This window comes from Limulus polyphemus, unplaced genomic scaffold (assembly GCF_000517525.1).
Source record: "Limulus polyphemus unplaced genomic scaffold, Limulus_polyphemus-2.1.2 Scaffold4018, whole genome shotgun sequence".
Taxonomy (NCBI): domain Eukaryota; kingdom Metazoa; phylum Arthropoda; class Merostomata; order Xiphosura; family Limulidae; genus Limulus; species Limulus polyphemus.
Genome location: NW_013669628.1, coordinates 18,652 through 23,552, shown reverse-complemented (window position 1 = coordinate 23,552; position 4,901 = coordinate 18,652). Strand labels below are relative to the sequence as shown.

General features: G+C 34.4%; 1 protein-coding gene across 1 annotated transcript in view; it reads right to left on the bottom strand.

The window, feature by feature from the left end:
- LOC106470461 (arrestin domain-containing protein 4-like) overlaps window positions 1–2,528 on the bottom strand; it is a 63,283-nt gene extending 60,755 nt beyond the window's left edge. Inside the window, exon 1 of the mRNA XM_013931021.2 lies at window positions 2,153–2,528. The gene's annotated coding sequence lies outside the window, so the exon portion shown is untranslated. The remainder of the gene's footprint in view (window positions 1–2,152) is intronic.
- Window positions 2,529–4,901: the final 2,373 nt, after the last annotated feature.

Genomic DNA, 4,901 nt, shown 5'->3' with positions numbered 1-4,901 from the left:
TTTTTTTTTTTTTTTTTTAGATTCTGACAGGTTTCTTCGTTGCTGAGAGAGAGCAGGTGTAACTAACATTTCCCAACAACGAGATTCTAAGTCCTGTTTACACGCGCGCGAATATGACTATTACAGCAGCACTTGGGGAATGAATATCATGATAGTAGTGACAACTCTAGTGGTCGAAACTGGGATGAGAGACGCAGAGCATATCTCTGGTTTTGGGTGAGAAACACGTGTTTACAAGCATATCAAGCTATGGAAGGGATGTAGCATATAACTAAAACGTGTTCTCGACGTTATCTTTATGAAGCATTTTCACATATTGCCATCAACAAACAGACACCTAATATTCAACCGCGTACGTCTGTATGTATGTGAAAATGGTAATTTATTTCTAATGTCGTAGCCCTCTATATTAAGACATTCGCCAAGGAAATAATAAAAAAATATGTTGTTTGTTTTAGGTATTATTTGCATTGTTTTTTCTAAGCTTTATTGGAAATGTGCTTCGAACACTGTTGCCAAGCCAAGGTCAAAGTTCAGTATTTATCGTGTAGGTGCTTTTTCTCAGCCCTTCAATGGCACAGCGGTATGTCTGTGGACTTATACGGCTAGAAACTGGGTTTCGATACCCGTGGTAGGCAGAGCACAGGTAGCCCTTTGTGTAGCTTAGTGCTTAATAACAAACAACAGATTTTTCTCGTCCTATACACACATATACAAATGAATACACATATGATCAAACCTAAGATATTTGATATGAAAAAAAAACAAGAATATTATCTCTCATTTTCTTACTTGTTTTCATTAGATTTCGATATTCTCTTAAATAGAAAAAAGCGTTTCAATTGCAATGCAGTCAACCAAGATCAGCTCCAACTAGATTTATATTTTTCCACGACCTTTACGTATGCTCGGAAAGATCGATCTTTCTATCTTCCCGTCTATCTATCTATCATCAAATATTTTCGCCTCTGCCATTTGGTTTTCTTACGCTCTCTGTACACGTCCATTGACTGGTCGTAGCAAGTGCCTTCCCTTTATTCTGGTTACTTTGACCATACAGAAGAAATTGGAATCATTTATTACCTCAAACAATAACCAATATACAGCTTTACTAATAAACTTGACTCATCCGTATTTCTTTATCATACAACTGCAATCATTGCATACATTCAACTACTTTCGTTAGAAAATGAAATCACAAAATACAGTTTCACGCCCTCAGAGCAGTAAGTAGGCAATTTAGCGCCCAGGACAGCAAGCCATCTTGCCGTCCCTTACCACTCTAAGCCCGGGGCGGCTGCCCCGCCCTAGTTACAGTTTTGTACGCCACCAATGACGATTGAAGACAAAAATAGTTACTAATAGCAATCTATTGATTTTTCTGGCTTTAAATATAAATGTTATTGCTTGCTTAATAATTTTTTTATTTTTATTATTATTATTATTAATAAATGTAAAGCTGTCTGTGTTATTTTTTTATAGTAGCACGTTATCATTGATAGATATTATAAATAGCAAGAAGTACTATCACAAAGCTATTATAGTCTGTTATAGAATGTAAGAATTAAAGCCACTGAGTAAGCACAATGAGTATAAAAGCAACATAAAAACAAAATGATATTAAACTGAAACCAACAGTTTTATACTTAAGTTGAATAGTTTCAAGTTTTGAGCGATAAAGGTCGGTAATTTTACTCCTGAATCCAGAGGTGGGTTGCTCTAGAACAAAGGGATCTGCGTCCTCTTAGAATAAAATGGGCGTACAAAAACATAAATGCGTTTACGATTTTACCATTCTTTTCGTAAAAGAAAAGAAAAAAAATCGTTTCCAGTGGCTCAGCGGTAAGCTTGAGAACGTATAACGCTTAGCCTCTTGTGCAATTTTACGCTTAAACGAACAAACAAAGCTAAAAAAAAAAGTATAAGCATTCATGGAAATCACAAACTGTAAATCGACTATTTAGCTTAATTTAGACAAGCTTTAATATTAGACTTATTGACACAAAGCTTTAATATTAAACTTATTGACACAAAGCTTTAATATTAAACTTATTGACACAAAGCTTTAATATTAAACTTATTGACACAAAACGATAACAGAAAGAATAATAAATATGGAAATTTAACGTCGAAAAATAACAAAATGTCCTACCTTGTTTTAACCAAATATATCCGCTTACTACATTGATAAAAAAATTAAACTGATGAATCTCTTTACTCTAGTCTCCGTATCACACTTCGCTTTGCACTGCAATTCGTAATTCACAAACGAGTTTTCATGAGATGAGGCTCGATCTGACTGGAGAAGAATCGTACGTAACTAAGCTTCATCCGTTGACGTTAATCTGTGACGTTATCACGCAATCTTTGAATCTGTTTTTAATGCATCAAACTTGATTTACTGATAAATACAGATTTGTTTTCATCTACCAAAACACCCATATGTGCTACAATTCATAAAAAAAACGTACATTTATCTCACTAAACCTTCAGCCACGGCATCCCGTTTTGTCGCTAGCTTAATAGGAAATCTTGATCAAACCTACGTTTTCAGATGCTTTCGTAAGAGGGCAGGTCGAACAGTTTACAGAGGGAAGCACCATACAAGCAACGGAAGCAAATTTCATTGAATTTTCGAAAGGAAAAAGGAAAATCGTAATTGCTTACATTCAAGTGACCCAAAGCGTAGGACAAAGAAAAGGAGATTTTAACACTCGTGATAACGGCGTCGTTGGAACAAAAACAAATTATATGACATAACTAAATACAGAAATATTTAATATTTATTAGATTATTCTGAATCGGAAAATTAGGTTATATTTTGATTTCAAAATCTGAATAGATTGAGCTTCAAACTGTCTCAGTACTTTACTCAACTTAACTAACGGGCAACAATTTATACACATAAACTCAACTTAACTAATGGGCAACAATTTATACACATAAAGTAATAAGATTTATATTTTGCTCCTTTTTTTTTAAAAAAAAGCAAAACCAAGCTCGACACATGGATTATGAACTGCAACACCAATGATAATATATGTAAGTGCACAGGTGCACAGTGAAACGATACATAAGCCGCGGTCTTTATAACAGTTAACCGAAAACAAAACAAAGGAATTTGGTTACTTGACCCACAGTCGACCTTCCGGAAATACACTGTTAAAAACGCATGAAAAATGTTGTGTCTTAGAAAAAAAATTTATAATTACGTGCCAAGGCAGTTTAATTGGTCTTTAGTATCAGTGTAGTAACAAAACTTCGTAAATTTAATGTCAGTAATTAAACACAAATAATCAACATGTGCGATCTTTATCAAAACTAAAAGTCCTGTGTTGAAACTCCTTCCAAATTATGAATATTTTAGTACGAAAAACGAAAAATTATACGCTTTGGAATCTGGTCACAAAATTCTACTTCCTTACCTAGTGTATATATTTATGTATTTGACGGTAATGCGTGATATTTTACATCTTAGTGATTAATGAACTGTAGAAGCTAGATGTGGACTAGTGGTTAACATGTGGGGCTGTGGATCAAAGTAGATCTTTATCATGTTAAATGTCAGCTTAGGAACCAAATTATTTTAATACAGTTTGCACATTAGCAGGGTAAATAATGATATATCATAGGGGTTTTTAATGTGATTTTGAATCGTATGCTATCTGCCCAATGCAATGTTCATCAATTTAAAGTCCCTTTAATTAATAAGCAGAGATTTTGTGTGTTTTGGTGATCAAAGTTTACAGACAGCAGAGTCGATGACCATTACAGTATTTCTAAAGCATGCTTCAAGACAAAAATGAAATCTTACTAGTGCGGTATTCTCAAATAAACTGATTTCAGCCCAAGTATTAGACAGGTCCGCTTAATAGCAGGAGGATCGAACAGAAAATTTTTATACAGTTCTGAATTTGAAAACGCGATCCAGTTTTAAGTTGAACGAGAAATTACGAACACAACTTGCGTAGACAAGAGGATGACCACCTCTACTGGGTCAGTTAATAGACCTGCAACTTACTTTCTCTCACGATAGATCTCTATGGAATTATTCACTTTGAACACTAAGTAAAACTGGGAGAGAATAAAGATTTCCATGAAAGCTGTTTCCTTTCTTTTTTGATGGCATCATCACGTCACTGGTCATTCTTCTACAACATTTGTCAGCTGAAACGTAGAGCATCATCCACTCAACCAGTAACGGATGTTTCTGTCACTGACCCTTTCAACACAGATATACTATAATACCTCCGTCAGGCAAAGAAGATATTATCGGCTATGGAGAACAGAGACATAAAAGTAGCTAGAATTAAGTAATTTCAATGGGTTTTTCTGGACCACGTTTTTATGTCGAAAATGCATAGAAATAGACTAAAAAAACTGTAAAGAATTTCTATATTAATAAAAGCAGGTATAAAACATTTACATATCAAACTAAGAGTCTATGTAACTGTTAAGTTCACATGCAAGTTCGAGCTTAGGTTGCATCAACGTAGGCCTAAATTGTGGCAGTGTAATAAAAAACAAAAACTTTTTACCATCAAGTTGATCAACTACTGAAAAGTCAATATCAATTAACAATCGTCTCTGAACCTCATCTACTCGGTATTTTGTATACTTGGTTACTGACGTTATGTTGCACAAATCGTAAACCTTTAAGTTATCACAGCTTACCTACTATGCTTAGTTTGTGATTTGCTTCGTTACTGTCAAAATCGGGTTATTAAGGCAAGATGGTTTGTTCTTGCTTCCAGCCACAAAGGCTTTAAACTTTCGTGCCATCCACCAACTAGCCTGAATGGTATTCAACATGTTATGCCACTGAGAGTCTTACACACCAGTCCTGAAAAATATTATTACCTTCCTTAAAAGTAAAACTCTACATATATAACTGCATGGTA